The following is a 19384-nucleotide window of genomic DNA, read 5'->3' on the forward strand; positions in this document are numbered from 1 at the left end:
GCGCTAAATTTATAGTTTAGTAATAGATGTATATATTTTATATCTCGATTTTAAAGGAAAAAAAAACTTAGTTAAATTTATTGATTACTCTGATATTGGAGTAATAGTTCTAAAAAATCGTATTAACAAAATGAAAAACAATTATAATTATAATGGTTGGAGCTAGAAAATTTAATGCAAACTTATAATAAATCTGCTTCAGAATTATACCTTGAAAAACCTAACATTATTTTGTGAATAGGTTATATTTGTTTTGATATAGGTTGTTAGTACCCCTCTTTCTTTTTAGAATGGTTCAACCCTGTAAAGTTGACTTTAAAGGGATGGTCTTTATTGAAAGTTTCGTGGATGGTTTTTGGCCTGATGAGGTGATTTTCCCTGCTAGGGGGTCATTGAAACACGTTTGCTAATGTGTAGCCAATAGCTTTCCAACAATCAATATATTGCTCTGTTTCATGCATTGAGCACTCTTGGGAATGACATATTGTGTTGTTATTATGAGTTACTGAAAAAATTCTACCAACAGTATAATAATATATATATATATATATACTAGCTGTACCCTAAATTGGTGCAATGGAAAAATTTCCAAAATGAGAAAATGCGTGTTTCTTATAGGTTTAATTTCCCATTTAGTATGGTTATACAGTTTTGTTGTTCCATTTTCTTAGCTGATATAGAGATTTTCTGGTTTGGTGACTCTTGAATACATAACATAAATTGTCCATGTGAAAAAAACAGTCAGTGTGTAACTGTAAGCCACACAATTGTAAAGATTGTTCCCCGAGCTTTGTTGATGGTCATTGCAAACGACAATAAAATTGGAAAGTGCAATTTCCCAAAGTGTAATGGTGTCTCTGGTGGAATCATAGGAATGCGTGGAATGAAGATATATTCACCCGTGAAAGGTTCTATTCTATGATATAATTTTTTTACTGCAAGCCATGTGCCATTGCAAAGCTTGGATTGGTTTATATTTTACATGCGGTGGCAAATCTAGCTGTTGGATAATTAACCACTTTATCTGCTTCCACAACTGTGTCGATGGATTTGTATGTGACTACCTCACTTGGAATTTTACGTTGAATAATAGCGTTAAGTTTATGGACGTCATTGTATTGAGCTGGATGAATAGCTCGTTCACTCAGTGAAGTGGAATTCGTATAATTAATTTGAATATCTGGAAAACCCTTTTTAACCAACTCTTCTTTTGATATTATAAAATTACAGAAGTTAAGAGTCAAAAAATTTTGCCCTTACCTCGGATCAGCCGGCACTTTTACGTATCCAATTTCCCATAAATGATGCAAAAATTTCTGTGCGGATCGAGCAGTCTGCAACTAGACACGCATATTTTGAGTTAAGTTTAATGTCTTCACATAGTACCAAAAAGTCGAGTATTTGAGGCAAGCATTTATTTCATCTGCTGATATTGATTGAGGAATTGCAGGTAACATTTGTCTGAAATCTCCTGCAAGCAATATTACTGCATTCCCAAATGGTCTGACATTACCAGCAAATCTTGTAGGACCGACCAAGAGCTTCAAGTGATTTTTTGCGTGCCATTGTACATTCATCGAAAACAATAAGTTTACATTTTTGCAATATTTTTCCTCATACTGGATGTTTTGGAGATGTTGAACATGAGATTTTTGAATACGGGAATGAAGTTTAACATAAATGTTTTACGTTTCTGAATTTTTTAGATGAAGATTGGTTATTCGTATTATTTGGATTCATCGGACTACTGTTCTCATCTTGAGTGTCATTTTTACAACGTTTTGGTTGATGTAACCTCTGACCTTAAGGTGTATCTTGCCGAACTCAGAATATTTCTGTCGACCCGTGGCACAGAGGTTAGAGTATTTGGAAAAATCAATTGTAAAATGTGATATTCTCCTGAAGGTTGAAGGTTCAATCTTCCGTGTAGGCAATAAAAAAATGCAATTGTAAATTACTTGATCTCTATCTAGTCATGGTTGTCAGAACAAGAGCATGCTACCCCCATGAAGTAAATAAAGGGTTCTGCTCGAAATTCCATCCAAATTCCTGAGTTCAACAAGACACACCTGAAAAAGGTTTGAGGTTACATCGACCGAAACGTTGTGAAAATCACACTCAAGATGAGAACAGTAGTCTGATAAATCCAAATAATACGAATGTTTTGCTCAAGAAATTTTTTTTTTTTACATGGAGTTCACCATTTATCAAGGCCCAAGAGGCGGGGGTAAGGGTTATTGTGTATACAGTAATCAATGGGATAGTGTAGTAATAGTATTGAAGAATTGATAAAATGTCATTACTTAAGGGGGCAGTTCATCAGGAATTTGTTTGTGTTGGACTTGAAGACATCCAGGTTGAAGTCGGGAGGGAAACTGGCAAGCTTTGTTCATGGAATCTACATTTTGATTTAGGCACAGATAAGGAGTGGGGAAAATTATTGACGGTAGTTTCAGTTAGTCTGGTGTTTTTTTTGAAAAAGATTGGCGAGGGGGGGGGGCAGAGAATGGAGCTCAGACGAGCAACTTATCTTTTCTCTGTCGCTCTCAAATTTGTGCATAAAACATCTGTTTATGCCTAGATTAATTGCTATTTTAGTCACTAAAGCATTAACAATTATTTTGTGTCGATTAAAAGTAAAAAATTCTTTTTTTATTTTCATCAATTATGATTAAGCTTCCCTTCTTTGCTCACGGTAAATTTGTATATGTTGCCAGTCGTAAAATACGCTTAAATATGATATTTTAATTTATGCAGATTTTGTATTTTTAATTCATGCCAATACTTTATTGTTTTATTTACTCAATAGATTGAAGAAATTTCAAAAAGGAAAAAAAAATAAAATTATGGCTTCGGGGCCATCAGTTAATATCAAAACCAAAACACAGCTCTTCAGCATTATTCGTTAACATCTGAGCTGAGTTCGCATGCTTATAAAAACTGGAAAAATAACGTTGTTAAAGTTATAAATGTATATTTGCAGATACGAAGAAGTAACATTAAGTTTATTAAATTCATGCATCTGTCAAGTTCCAAATTTTTTCAATTTGGACCACTTAACAGCTATTTTTATTGGCTAAAAATGAAATCGATTTGTTCCACAGGTTCAAATCCCCTATATATCAAGTTTCAAGGCCAAAAATTGACAGTAGTTTAGTAGACTCTGCTGCACACACAGACAACTAATGTGACTTGTATATTTGGAGAGAGAGAGAGAGAGAGAGAGAGAGAGAGAGAGAGAGAGAGAGAGAGAGATTATTGAAGTGAGTCGGACTAATGTAGGTTCACTTTTCTTCTATAGCTAATTAAAAATGTAATGGATAAATTAAATTTTCAAAATCTCATCTAAAGTCAAAAGCATCTGACATGCATCTTTCGATCTTAGTTTCTTTTATTTATAATTTTATAAAGAATGACTTGTAGTTGCCATTCATCACAAAACATTGCTTTTGATAATTACAAGTAATACTTTGTGATGTCATCCAATTTAAAGTTTCCTAAATAAAACATCATAAAGGATATCCCCCCCACACACACATACACATACACATTTTGTTGGATGACGTCATTTTGTGACTGTTTTAATGGACAATGTCACACGAAATAATAAAGTCATCCAATGTGTATAGGGATAAACAAATAAACAAGATCCGCAGAGTGTTAATATTATTTTTTTATGGAAATCACTCCAGACAAGGCATGAAGCCACTTAATGTAAAGAGCTAACAAAAACAAAAGGTGAATATCACGAAAAGAGAAGATACCTATTGACTATTGAAAAGATCAAGTGTAAAGTTAGGGGGGGGGAAACAGTGAGCAGGAAGAGAGTTCCACAAGCTTGCGATTCTTGGAAACAAGCTACTGGAATAGGAAGCTGGATTTTTTTTTTTACAAGGTAGTTACCACGTATCAAGGCCCAGAAGCCACTCAGTAATAAGGGTTATTGTAAGTACAGTACGTTAGTGTGGATATTTAAAGTGTCTACTTAAGGGGGCAGTTCATCAGGAATTTGTTTACGTTGGACTTGAAGACATTCAAGTTGTAGTCAGGAGGGAAGCAAGCAGACGGAACAGAGTTCCACAGGCGTGCAGTTCTAAGAAAGAAGCTTCTTTGTTCATGGAATCTACGTTTTGATTTAGGCATAGATAAAGAGTAGGGAAAGTTTTTGACAGTGGATTCAGCTAGACGGGTGTTTTTCGTAAAAGATTGGTGAGGAGGGGACCAGAGATTGGAGCTCAGACAAGCATCTGCCATGGAAATAATGATAAAACAAAGATAGGCTTGGGAGAGAGGTTGCAGGGAAGAGAAAAGGGCATCCCTCACTAAGCCACAAAGTCTATTTTGTACTCTGTCAAGGCAGGATAGGCTGTTTTTAGCAGCTCCTGCCCAGATATGGCAGAAGTATTCCATCCTTGGACGTACCTGGCTCTTTTATATAGATAGAGAATTGCATCAGCAGTAAGATATCTTCTGGATCGATAGAAGGATCCCACCATTTTTCCAGCGGCCTTGGCAACGGATTTGATGTAAGTGTTCCATTTCAGATCAGGAGTAAATGTCAGGCCCAGAAGCTTGTCAAAACATGGGGCTTCTCCTAGACGAGAGCCATTCATTTCAATTGATGCCAGATGGAGATCAGAGCGTTGATGATGTAAAGATTAAAGCTTGGTTTTAGATTCATTAAAGGTATCCAGCCACCTCTTTCCCCATTGTACCACTTGCTCAAGATCAGAGGAGAGGGAATCAGAGAGAAATTTGCTGTTTATGGTCTTAGATGTGCTATGATAAATGGTAGTGTCATCAGCATAAATGTCTACAAATGATGTAAGGATGTGATTTGGAAGATCATTAATGTCGATCAGGAAGAGAGTTGGGCCCAGGATAGACCCCTGAGGGACTCCAGCATTAATACTGTAAGCTTCTGATTTCTGCCCATGAACCACTGCTCTTATGAATCTATCAGAGAGAAATGGTTTAATAATTGAGAAGACATTTCCAGCTAAAGGCATTTTTTGCCTTAGTATGCAATCACCTACAGATGATATATATATATATATATATATATATATATATACAAACACTGGTTCCCATCACTTCACTAGATTAGCATCAAGCAGGGCATCCAACTTATAAAGTCTTTTCTTTCTAAAATAAATAACTTCCAAAGAAACCTGACCAAAGATAACTTTGGCAGTCAATTTCTGAAATCTGTCAAACACATGCCAGCATGTTAAACAGATGTTAAGTTGAATTCTAATGATAACAATACTGTGAACATGCGTTTGTTACAGACCATAATCATCTGCTTGTTGTATTAGTCTAAAGTCCTTGCTTGATTCCGACATTGGACACAGTTTCAATTACACGGTCTCAGTTATTCTGCAGCGAAAGAATTCTCCCTCCAAACAAAGCTGCAACTCTAGTTTAAAACAAATAACAAAATGTTTTGGAAGTTCAAATCATATTCCTTTTCTTCTACCGAATTGCAAGAATTCTTAGTTTAATAAACCAAAATAAAAGTCCAATCAAATGGAATCCATTAACTGAGAGCACCAGGGTCTCTCTCTCTCTCTCTCTCTCTGAGAAGAAACACACAAACTTCAGTCAACTGTGAGATGCTTAGAGGTCCAACTATCCTACACCATCACCCATCTGCTGAAATATATATATATATATATATATATATATATATATATATATTTGGACCAGACCAAAATAAAACCACTTGAGATTATCGGCTGCTAGTCTAGGAACATAAAAAGCTACTGTCTAGGGGAAGAGGTCATGTATCTAGTTGGACATTATTTTTTGAACCCCCCCCCCCTTCCAAAAAAACAAAACAAACCAAGTGTGTCATAGCTAGTGCTTCCAGACCAGATTGTCTGAAGATAGTGGCTTCCTGATTTAAAATGCACCAAATATTGATGTTACTGTTTTTTTTCTTTGCAAAATTTAATCATGTTCTCTAAAGTAAAAAACAAAACAACTTTCCTCTACAAAATAACCAAGCCAAACATTATAATTAACTATTTGAAGATGCTTAAAGGTTTAAATATACCCCCCCCCCTCGCCTATCTTCTGGAATATATATATATATATATATATATATATTCTGGGACCACACAAGAAAAGATTGCTTGAGATAATCTGCTACTAATCTAGGGACATAAGAAGCTAATGCTTAGGAGGACTCGCGTATGTAGCCAGCCATTTATTTTTAGGAAAAATTAAAGTCATAATCACATTATTTTTCGAGTGGACAATTCAAATCTTGGATAGTGAAACCAAAACCAAACAATTTTTTTATACTCGGCAAGTCTGCTATGCATATGCATTGCAAACATGCAACATAATGAACATGCAACATAGTGTACTAAGCTGCATGTTTACAGTATACTTTAAAAACGTTTCTGGCAAGTATTAGCATCATTTAAATTTATACTCAAATATGAAGTCAAACGTTTTGGTGGATTTCATGTGAGAAGTTGCATCTGATTCATTACTTGAAACATTATTTGCTGCATCCATTTTCATTTCTAGATGGATAAACTTTTTGATCAATAAAATCAATTTGCCTTTTTTCTTACATGTAACGTGATAAGCAGTGCTTTGCAGTACTACTTTTTGTTTAATGATCTAATTCTGACTGGATGTGACACAGTCAGGATTCATATTAGATTCTTTCACAACATTTCAGTCGATGTAACCTCTGGTCTTTTTCAGGTGTATCTTGTTGAACTTAGGATTTTTTCTGTCAAACTTGCGAATCTATCTAATTTCAAATTGACCTGTGACATAGTTGAGAACTTGGTAAAATTCAGTTGTAATTACACTTCTGTAGGTTGAAGGTTCAATCCTTGCTATACGTGACACTCCAAATACAATTGTGAATTACTTAGGACTTTTACTCCATCATGGCTGACGGAATGAGAGCATGCTACCTCTGTGGATTAATGGATTAAATAAGGAGTTTCGTTTTAAATTATGTGTAGATTTCAGAGTGACAGAAAGATTCCAGACTTCAAGGTCTGAGGTTATATTGATTAAAACATTTTAACAATGACACAAGATGAGAACAATAGTCTCAAGAATTCAAATAATACATATAATCAGTCCTTGTCTAAAAAAATCAGAAAGATAAAGTCAGGATTATGGGATGTAGCCATCATTAAATTCCCCAGATGTCCTCCTATGATTTAGGACATCAGCTTGACTAATTCAGATTGTTTCAACATACCACATTTCCGGACATGTTTGAGATTTCCCTCATACTTGTGATGACTGGCTTGCCTGAGATGCCAACAATATTAGAGCTGATTATAATGATAAAATCATTGCAACTCATCAAAAATGCATGCGTTTCACATAGGGTAATCTACAAGTGTCATGGAAATGAACATGGTATGAATCATAAGTGTGCACGAAGAGAGAATCGTCTGTAGAGTTTTAAAGGATGCAGTGTCTCAGCATCCAACAACTGATACAGGCAGTTTGTTCCATGCTTTTGCAATTCTGAGTGTAGAAATATGTTTCTGACAGTCATGGGTGATGTGTTCTTTTTTGACTTTGTAGGCAGTTTCTTTTTTGTTGTATTTTTTTTATACAAGGTAATCAAGGCCTGAACGCCACTCAAGGATAAGGGTTAATCAATGTAAGGTTGTAACCTGAACAATGTAGTAATTGTTAGTGGTTGGAATTGTGTATAATTTGATTATTTAAGGGGACAGCTCAACTAGTTGTTTACATTTAATTTGTCAGCTGGAAAGCAGGCGAGCAGAATAGCTCCACAGGCGGGCAGGGTAGTTCTAGGAAAAAGGCTTTGTGCATGGAATTTGAATTTAGATTTAGGCGCAGATAGAGAGCAGTGGAAATTGTTGGTAGTGGTTGTAGTTAAACAAGTGTTTTTTGTGTGAAAGTTTGATCAGGGGTGGCATAGATTGAAACTCAGATGAGCACTTACCATGAAAATAACAATAGAGCAATGGCAGGCTTGCAATGTCTCTTTTTGGGAGAAAGAGGTTCCCGGGAGGAGAAAAGGGCTTCACCTACTAGGTTTTGAAGCTGGTTTTGAACTTTATCAAGACAGGATAGGATGCTCTGAGCAGCTTTTGCCCAGATATGTGTGAAGATTAAAAGGATGCTCTAGGTTATTGTTGGCAAGAAGATTAATAATTTTGCAGGTTAGTTACTAAGTTAGTTGCTGAATGTCAGAGCTTCAAGTAACCTAAACCCAAGGAAGCAAGGCATTCAGAGTATGGCAGGTGCCTGTCTGGTAGAGGGTATTCACATTGTCTTTAAATTTAAGTTTAATGAATTGAAATAATATGAATGTGATGATGATGATGATGATGATGAATAGTTTCGTCTTTGTTATAAAAGATGACAGTAACATTCAAAACAAACATTGTTAACGTGTAATGATTTTTTTTTTTTTTGTGGAGGGTGGGTCGTAGATGTATAACAGTTGAGGTAGCAACCTCAGTTCACAGAAGAAGGCTAAAGAAAACATGGTAGAAAATGATAGGGATGGACTTTAAAGAAAGAGGGATAATCAAAGACCTGGGCAGAGATGGATTAGTTTGGAAGTCAATTTCTATAAACGATCCAACACATGCCCACATGTAAAACGGATTGAATAATTATGATTGGTGACTGTGTTTCTATTTTAGAACTGTTGTTGACGCTGTATAAAAAAAATAATTAAACTGAGCCTTCATTTTAGTAATATTGTCTGGGTGGTAAATTTATTGAATTTGTTACTTTAAAAATATCTACAAAGATTTTGTAGTCTTTTTATTTGAGATGGATGAATGTGAAGTTTTACTTGCAACTATTTGCAACAATTTAAACATTAAACAACCATTTTGCACATCATTTATGCAAGTGCGCATTTGTCGATGAGTAATCAAGTAACAAGATAAATAAAATATCTTTTCTACATACATGCGCAGTTGCTGGTCTTCATTCTCAACCATCACTTTTCAATATGTGGGTCAGGATCCCCTCGTAGTTGTTGATCTTAAGACAAATCTACTTATGCATGGGAACACAATGGAGGCTTGCGGAGGTTTCAAAGGTTTTATTTTTTTGTTTACAGGTTAAACAGAAACTACCTATGCTGAAATTAATCCCTTCTTGACGTTTCTGAATTTTTGAGATGAGGATTGGTTATTCATATTTGGATTCATCGGACTACTGTTCTCATCTTTACATCTACCAAAACATTATGTAAATCACACTCAAGATGAGAACAGTTGATGAATCCAAATAATACGAATAATCCCTTCATGCTTGTTTTTCTACTTTGGAATTGACAAACGCAGACATCGGTGTAACATTTGCTTAGATTCTCTCTATATTGCCTGTCCCACTCCCCAACTCGGACTGACTTTAAAAAATCTTTTGTTTCTCTCCTCGAAGATGTGACGTCATCACCTATATATTTCGACATCTGCATTTCTAGCGTGTTTTTTTTGTCTAGGAATTTAACATCTGACCCTCTGTTTCAATCATGTCACTTGCGACTGGGTATATTTCAGTTTGCCGCAAGGTTATCATGACATGTACTGATGTAACCCTTGCCAAAATTCATACTAGTTAACTTAATCTCTACTTAGCATAGGATTCCAATATATAACATCTGTATTCTTTACCAAACTTAATAACTTAGTGTCAATCTATGAAGTCATTGTAGGCTTGCATTTGAAATTTTGATTCTTTCATGAGTTGTGTGACTGTAAGTTGAGGGTAGTTGTTTTGGTGTGTATTAAATCCCGTGTGCAGTTTGGTCAAAATCCAATCAAAAATGGTGACATTGTTGCAAGGTAAGAACTTTTTCACATAGGGAGTAGGGATGTTTTGTAACTATTCTGTATTTTCACTTAACAAGTTAAGCAAAAGATACCGTAAAACTTGAATTTAACTTGAAAATACTATTAAAAAAAATAGCATGGTACCTTCTCTGCATAAACACTGCATATATATTATATATGAGGGGCGTGCAATAAGTAATGCCCCTGACCCACTTCCCATAGCAGTAGAGCAACGAAACTTGGCACAGTTATTAGTCTTTCTCTACATAGGAACCACCCAGAGTTATGCATTTCTCCCATCGTTTGATGCAGCTCTGGAGACCGTTTTTGTAGAACATCCCAGGTTGGTCCTCCAACCACAATGTGACTTCAGAAATCAAGGCTGCATCATCTGGGAAACGCTTTCCTTTCAAAAACAACTTCATGGCTGGGAAGAGGTGAAAGTCAGAGGGTGCAAGATCAGGAGAGTAGGGAGGATGGGGAAAGATTTCATAACCACATGCTCGTGCTTCTGATCTGGCGACATGCGAGTTGTGGACCGGAGCGTTGTCCTGCAGGAGGAGGGTACCTTTGCTGATCTGGCCCCGCCTCTTGATTTTAATAGCTTCCCTTAATTTCCTCAAAAGTGAAGCATAATAGGCTCCTGTAATTGTGGTACCCTTTGCTAGGAAATCTGTCATCACTACTCCGTCCTGGTCCAAAACTGTAGCATTCAAAGCTGGTGACATTACCACTGTATTAATGTGACGCATATGAACTGCTAAAAATTTAAAAATCAAAAATAAACTAAGATGAATGTACAAACTGTATAACTATTTTGTTTTAAATTTGGACCCATTTTTGACCCCTTAAAAACTATTTTAATTGGTTAAAGACCCATGAAAGGTCGGTAAAAATTCCAATCATCTCTCTGTGACTTTTAGTTTCGGAGGAGATAGTTTGAAAATACGCAGACAGACACATAGCCTTTTATATATTAGATTTATTTCTCTTAGTCTGTTTGTCTGTCGTAAGTATTATGATATCTGTCCAGTGCACAACTAAGGATTAATAGTCACTACAATACCGCATTTACTCTAGATGTGAATGTTTTTGAAAGAATGTTAAGTTTCAAATATCTCTTAAAACAACAATCTTGAAATTGTTGCATTGCTATTGTTTGACTAATATTTTCAAGTTTATTTGCCTGTGCATAATTGATTGAAATCTTTTAAGCTATGAACTTTGTAAAACGTAATGATGAATGATTTTATTTGCAATCTGAAAAATTGTGATTGTTTTACATTTTGCTTGTTAGTATAAAAACATCTGATGAGACTAAAACTAATCAATTTTGAAATGAGTTTGGAAGAAATTAAAGATTGTTGACCTTTTTTTTCTGAATTAAAAATCTTTTAATAGAAGTTTGCTTGCATCAATGAACACGTTATTTCGTAAGGTTAATTGATATTTTTTTTTAGAATAATGATCGCTTCTTTGTTATAATAGCAAAATCTGAAAAAAAAAGATTTTTATTTAAATAACTCAATGTTATCTACTTATTTTATGTTGATTTCAACTGAAAGCAATTTGATTGTCATGTTGCAATTAGTTGGATATTACTGCATTACAAAAAAAAACATGTATTTTGACTATTTCATGAATGATTCAGGTGGGGAACAGGCAAGCGGCAGAGAATTCCACTGGCGTGCAGTTCTAAGAAAGAAGCTTTGCTCATGGAATCTTCGTTTGGATGTAGTCACAGATAAAGAGTGGGGAAGATTATTGACAGTAGTTTCAGCCAGACGGGTGTTTCTCGTGAAAGATTGGCGGGAGGGGACTAGGGATTGGAGCTCAGACGAGCACCTTCCATGGAAATAATGATAAAACAAAGACAGGCTCGCAACGTCTTTTCTGTGGGAGAGAGGTTGCAGGGAAGAGAAAAGGGCATCCCCCACTAAGCCACGAAGTCTATTTTGTACTCTGTCAAGGCAGGATAGGCTGTTTTTAGCAGCTCCTGCCCAGATGTGGCAACAGCACTCCATCCTTGGATGTACTTGGCTTTTATACAGATAGAGAATTGCATCAGTAGTGAGATATCTTCTGGAGCGGTAGAAGGATCCCACCATTTTCCCAGCGTCCCTGGCAACAGATTTGATGTACGTGTTCCATTTCAGATCAGGAGTAAATGTCAAACCCAGAAGCATGTCAAAACATGGAGCCTCCCCAAGACGAGAGCAATCCTTTTCAATTGATGCCAGATGGGGATCAGAGCGTTGATGATGTAAAGATAGAAGCTTGGTTTTGGATGAATTAAAAGTGACCAGCCACCTCTTCTCCCATTGTACCACATGCTCAAGATCAGAAGAGAGAGAATTAGAGAGAACTTTGTCATTTACGGCCTTTGATGTGTTGCCATAGATGGTCGTGTCATCAGCATAGATGTCAACGAATGATTTAAGTATGTGTTTTGGGAGATCATTGATGTAGATCAGGAAGAGAGTTGGGCCAAGATGGACCCCTGGGGGACTCCAGCATTAATACTGTAGGCCTCTGATTTCTGCCCATCAACCACTACTCTTATGAACCTATCAGAGAGAAATGATTTAATAATCGAGAAAACATTTCCAGTAATATCGTAGCTGGAAATCTTGTGAAGTAGGCCCTTATGCCATACCTTATTGAAGGCCTTTGATATGTCAAGAGTAGTTGCCCTGAAAAGGAAACCTTAGTCAAGAGATTCACTAATCCTATGTGATATAACCGTTAACACATCTGCTGTAGATCTTGCAGAGCGGAAACCATATTGCATGTCACTAAGAAGGTTGTTTCTGTTGAGGTGTTTGACCACTTTATTTAATATGGATTCCAACAATTTACTCATGACACAGGAGACTTATTTAATTTATTTATTTTTTTTTTACATAGGCATCACCATTTTTCAAGGTCAAGGCCACTCGAGGATAAGGGTTCCAGAGTGCACAGTAGAAATTGGACAATATAGTAATCGTTAGTAATGGAAATTCGGTAAATTTGTTAACTTATATGGAACGGCTCATCAAAAACTTGTTTATGTTAGACTTGAAGAGAACCATATTGTAGTCAGCTGGAAAGCAGGAAAATGGAAGACAATTCCATAGGCGTGCAGTTCTAAGAAAGAAGCTTTGTTCATGGAATCTATGTTTAGATTTAGGCACAGATATTGGTTTATGCTGAATCCGTAGTGCTCAATACCTTTGATAGAGCAGGTGTGTGTAATAATACAGTAGTACATTTCCTATATGAAAAATTTGGATTAGTTTAGTTCAAATGTGCAATAAAAATCGAATTTGAAAAAAAATTGTTTCATTTTAGTTACAACGGTAGGATAAAGGTTAAAAAAGAAAAAAATGCTCAATCCTAGTTTGAAACGATTTCATTTTTAATGCGAGTCAATTTTGCTATTTTATGTTCATAAAACCGATAAAAACAATGTCACATTTTTAAAATCCCCATTTCAGATTATTTGCACAATTTACAAACTTCTGGTTTCATTTTATTGCAATAGTTTACAGTTCATTAATATTACAACATCAACAATAAAAAATCCTAAAAAATCAATAACAATATCAAATAAAAGTATGTTTTCAAGAATATTTCTTTTTCTGAAACTTAAAGAAAAATATATGTGTTTATATATTTCTATGTACAGGTTTCACCCCTAAACTAATTAACTAATCATTATAGATTTTGGAACACAGTTTCTGGGCATAAGGGATCCAAATGTGGGCTACAGTTTAAGAAGGGATGGAAGCCCTGCATGAAAATTCAGATACCTCTGAATTTTTTCAATTTCAACAATAAATATTCTGTAAAATTTTAGTTTCTTTATTTTAAAGGTTTTTAGCAGAGATTTAAATTTTCAATTTTATCTCAGACTTGCATTTGATTAATTAATTTGATCAGATATCAATTATGCCAGATTCCCTGAATTTTAATTAATTCTTAAGACCTTTAAGCTTAAGCCTTAAATTAGACATTTTCTTAACCGAAATCATGTAATGGATTGTTATCAAAATTAAAATAAGGATTCTAGACATTAGTTTAAGTATCATATCTTTATATTAATTTTTTTATCAAGATATAAAAATGGTACAAAACTAATCGGGTATGTTGTATTCTAGTTAGTTTATAAAAATCATTTACAAAGAATTGTTTCTAGTTATTGAACTTCTATTCAAGTGAAAAAAAAAATCATTAAATTCTCATGAAACAAAAGGGTTGATATGCCATGAAATACCAACAAAGCAATCCAAAAATAATGAAACAAAACTTTATTGGATACTACCATACAAACATGGCTACCAAATACCCCTCATATGAACTTTCCTTTATCTGTACGTAAGCCGCAATGATTAAAGCAATTAATGTTCTTCTCGTTAAAATAACAATAGCATTAAATATAGGCTTACCCTTTTTTTTTTTGACCTTTCACACTAGATGACACTCGTTCAAGTTTTCCTCAATTTCTAACAATACCGCCCTCCCCCCGTCTTAAATGGAAGAGAATATTATATAATTATAACTTGCAACATTTGCAATTAGTTAATTTTATCTTTTTATTCAATTCCAACAAAGAGGATTAAAGTTCCAAATTAATTTATTATACCCATGCAAAATTAATTAGTCGACACCTATCATCATCATCATCATCATCATCAGTTTAATATATATTTTAACTGTTGCGCAGTATAAAACCCAAGTTGGTACCAAGTTTGATTGCAAGTCTGGACCAAAGGAGACATGAAAAAAGCTCAGAAAGCAAAATGAGCATTTCTGATATCTTTCTGGCTTTGATCTGTTGCGATGATGATAGAACCAAGGGATTTGAAATCTTCAAGAACTTTCCTGTTGCAGGCGATTGAGTGTTTTTTGTTATGGAGGAAAGCTTTGTGTTTTGAGTGTTGATATTCGTGTCAATCTTCGAGGCATAAAACGGTCTCATTTATCAGATTGGATGTCAGCAAAATTTTCACCCCATCTGGTAATATTGTTGGCATAGTCAAGGTCTGACAGTTGGAAATCATGGCCCACAATGACACTGGGAAAGTTTGTCAATGCTCTAGAGATAATCTAATTAATACTTGATTTACACAACAAACTGCCTATACTAAATTAATATATTTTCATTTTTTTCAAATCCAATATCCACGATAAAAGATACCCCCCCCCAAAAAAAAACGCACTCTCCTACACCTTTCTCACGTCACATAAATATTTTAAGATCAAAAGTCACATCTGCACTTGCATTGCCTTTAAAAAAGAACTGAGATATTGTTTAAAAGAGTATTTTGCTCATATATTTCTCTTAAAAGGAATTTAAAAATAATTTTTTCAATTTATAATAGTTGGGGGGGGGGGTAGTCTAAACGTCTAATTTCAATCCATCAAATTTATTTAAGAGAAAACCTTTTTTTCAAGAAATTATTACATTTTTCAATATTTCTTTTTTTTTTTTTTTCTGAAACTAAAATAAAAAGGGAAAAAGTAATGAATTCAGATTATGAAATTAAAACAGGATGTATTACTGTTTTAATTTTTTTATGTGAAAAAATATTTTTCAATAAAATTCAATTTTGATTTTTTTGCATTATAATTTGAATGTATAATTAGATATGAGTTCACATTGCTGGCTCACTAATGCTTCGCAAAGTTCTGTTATGAGAAATACTTAAAACATTAATTTAAAACTAGCGGAATCTCTGGACATCTTTCATATATATATATATATATATACACATTGCTGCTGGGCATTCTGTAGACGTTCAGTGTGAACCCTGCAGTATTATTGTAGCGCTTTTGTTAAAGCTCTAAAAAGTTATGTAGTGTCAAAATATATCTGGTTATTACGGTTTATCTCCAATATCCTTATTGGTGTATGTGCCTTATTTCCATTGCATGGATGCCCAGCACAAATGGACCCCCCCCCCCCCACAATATCATTATACCATCTTTAGACAGAACAGATACTACCCTTGAATCCTAGCCAGAAGACCAAGAAGGTATATTTTAGTTTCACGTATGGCCCAACGGCGACATCATTTTTTTTTTACATTGCGTCTTCGATGATCGGGAGATCCTATTTATCAAAAAGGAGGATAGAAGGTGAGAACCTAGTACGAACATTAAATATCTATATAATAATTTAATGTCCGTAGTATGTTATCACCTTATATCCTCCTTTTTAATGAATAGGATCTCCCGATTGAATAATTTATAATTTGGAAACCGTGACACACGTACGTACACACTTTAAAAGTACTATGGTATTAATATATAGATAATAAACATTTCATTCGTAACTTTGTTGTAAAGACGAAACCAATTTTTTGTGATGCTAGATTAACATTAAAATTTAGGATTTTTATCAAACTTTTTTTAATGAAAGAAAAGGAAAATAAAGAAGAAATAAATTTGTCCTTTACTTTCGATTTACGCAACTTATGTCAAATACAGTGCAGTGAAGCTCAAATGGTAAATATTTGTCCACGAAATAAAAGAATTGGGTGAAACAGAACTATTTATTAAAATTAAAATTGAGTTCAAAAAACAAAGCAATAAAATAATTAATAAAACATCCTGTTTCAAAACCAATATGCAAATTAGTTAACATTACAACTGATATTTCATGTGAAATTGAATCGAAATAGATTCTTTTGACTTTATTGTCAGCATGAGAAATTGGCCCAACTCCTGAATTTATTCATTCAGACATAGAATCTAAACTGAAATACATTTCATGTGTTAGTGTAGCATTTTATGTTAAACGGTTTACACATCGTCATTTACGTAAGCACACACTTTTGCACGTTTTTTTTTGTCAGTGAGCGATCAAATAACTAGATAAATCTTTTATACATACATCTGCAGTTGCTTGTCTTAATTCTCTGATAGTTTTTTACCATATATGGCCTGTGATCCATTTGTAGTTGATCTTATGTTTAACTTAAGATGAATCTTACTCATGCATGAAAATACGATTTGTTGAGATTTCAAAGGTTTTATTGAAGAAAGTTTGCTCAGGGAGGAGAACCCACGTAATTACTTGTTTACCTACTTTGTTTTCTGAACTTAATCTTAAGAATGGGAATTAAGAGATCAGATGGGCAGACATCGTGGTGACATTCACTTAGGTTCTCTCTTCATCGTTGGGCATATCTCGTCTGTACTGCTCCCAACGAGAAAACTGGCTGAAAACTGTGTTCTGTCCCCTGAATGTGTGACATCATCTCTGTGATGTCATTCGACACTTGCATTTTTAGCGTTTTTGTCTCTGGAAAACTAACCTTTGATCTCTTGCTTCAATTATGCCACATGCAGCTGGATCTATTTCTGTTTGCCACCAGGTAATCATGACATGTACTTAATGTGACCCTTGCCAAAATTCGTACTGGTTAACATAATCACTACTTACTGGTGTAAAGTTCCAATATATAACATTAAAATTCTTTTTTTTTTTTTTTATTATTTTTAGGATTTTCTCAGAGCAATAAGAATGAAATGTTAGATTTAAAAGATATCTGGTGACTGACTGGACATTTTGCTGACAGTAGAGCCTCTCAAATATTAGATCTCTCGACCTAATTCAAATTCTGTAAACGAATGAAACTAATTGAAGTATTTGTTGAGTAGCTTTCATTGCATCAGTTTTTAGATTAGGAAATTTGCATAAGTAACAATAGCATTATGTCTGTATTTTTTGCTTCCAATCAAATATGAATTATTTCACAAATCATTTTCTATGAAATCATTTACTTTTTTGTTTCGTTTTTAAATAAATTTTGGGTAATATGTAACTCGGATTAATTTTTTAAAAATTACTAATTTTTAATGTTTCAAATCGACTTTGATGTGTGTGTGTTGTTAGGCCAACTAATGCAGTTGTTGACTGTGACATTTTGCTATTTTGTTTGGAATGGCTTTATCAATTGGTTGTGTCGGTTTCCAACTATTTGTACTTTGTTGTTGTTTCTTTTTAAGTCAAGGTAGGCCTATGTAGAAATTTTATGAATTGCAGCAAGAAAAAAAAATGAATAGAATTTTTCCTTTTTCTTTTTTTTCTTTTCCCATTTTTTTCTTTTCCCATTTCCTTTCGTTTTTTTGTTCCTTTTTCGTTTTTCTTTTCTTTTTCGTTTTTCTTTTTTCGTTTTGCTTTTCCTCATTTTTCTTTCAATAAACCTGCTTAAAATATAGGACAGTATTTATTTTTTATAATAGATAACAAAGTTGTAAAATGAGAAACTCAGTCAAAAAAAAAAAAAGCAAAAATACATTGATTAGAGAGAAAATAAAACGAGATCACACATTGCTGTTTTACTGCTAATTATTATCTGTAAAAATCAATAAATGGTTATTTCCAATTTCTAATAATAGTTTATAAGTTTTACTCTTGCATAAATGTTTCTTCTCTGATTTTCAATAACAAAACTCAAAATAGCAATTCACATATAAGCACAACCACAAAATTTGATATTAAACTAAACAGTAAAATTGTACTTGCTGTTTGCAAACAAATGCTACGCAATTCATACGATGATTGGAACACTATGAAATTGTGCTATTCGGTTGGTTTCTCTTTTCTTGCTTGTTGCAGACACAGCAAGATTACTAGGTGTTAGAGGCAACAAGTTACCATAGGCAGTGTCTCCAAGTATTTTTGTTTTTTGTAAATATAAAGAAAATAAACTGAATATTCTTTCATCACTGAATGCTTCACTTAGAAAACTTTTTGGAAATTTTAAACAGTTTTGCACATTTAAAAACGTGTAATTAAAGATTCATTTTAGTAAGTAGGAGTTTACTAAAATTTAAAAAAAAGTATATATTTAGCAACTTTTTATCTACAAATGACAAAAAGTGATTATACAAAATGTCACCTGCCTATAATTATTTTCTTTCAAATTTTTCATTGTGTTTCTTTTGAATAAGATATAAAAATTAATATTTTTTAAGTTTTATAAAGGCTTCAATGTAAGTTAAAAAATAATTATATTTCTAAACTGTTAAAAGTAAAGATGAGAAGTTAACTAAAAAACAAGCTTGCTGAATCCGACTCTATTTTAGATATGGTACGTCGACTGAAACAAATTTAATTTCTGATAAAAAAAAAAAAAATAAAAAAAAATGAATTCTTGCACAAATGCTTGACTTTGATTTATTTTTGCTTTTATACAATAAATGATGAAAACGAACATTTTATTTTTTTTTATTTAATTTTTTTTTAATTAAATTTTTTTTTTTAGGTTTTTCATATCTCCCCCCCCTTTCCCCTTAAAATAAAATGTGAATATGCATTTTATCATAATGAGCCATCTTTTTTTCATCCACCAAAGTCTCTGGTGTAGTGTTACATTGTATAAATTAAATTTCAGTAGCTTTAATGCTGCCTTCTTCTATCAAACGGAAAGTTATTAGATTCTAAAAGCATTTAGACCAATATATCAAACTAATTTCGATTTTTTAGTTATTATTGTTGTATTGTTATTGGCACAATAATAACATACACTTCACTACAGTTTATGTAAAAAAAAATATTTAACCCCACTTGGACAATT

At 33.7% G+C, this 19384-nt stretch overlaps 1 protein-coding gene across 6 annotated transcripts in view; it reads left to right on the forward strand.

The window, feature by feature from the left end:
• The window catches only part of LOC145303414 (intermembrane lipid transfer protein VPS13D-like), a 393527-nt gene that overhangs the window by 69715 nt on the left and 304428 nt on the right, over positions 1-19384 (forward strand). The window lies entirely within an intron of this gene.

The sequence above is a fragment of the Euprymna scolopes genome, chromosome 19 (assembly GCF_053919585.1).
Source record: "Euprymna scolopes isolate OS-2025 chromosome 19, ASM5391958v1, whole genome shotgun sequence".
Lineage (NCBI taxonomy): Eukaryota > Metazoa > Mollusca > Cephalopoda > Sepiida > Sepiolidae > Euprymna > Euprymna scolopes.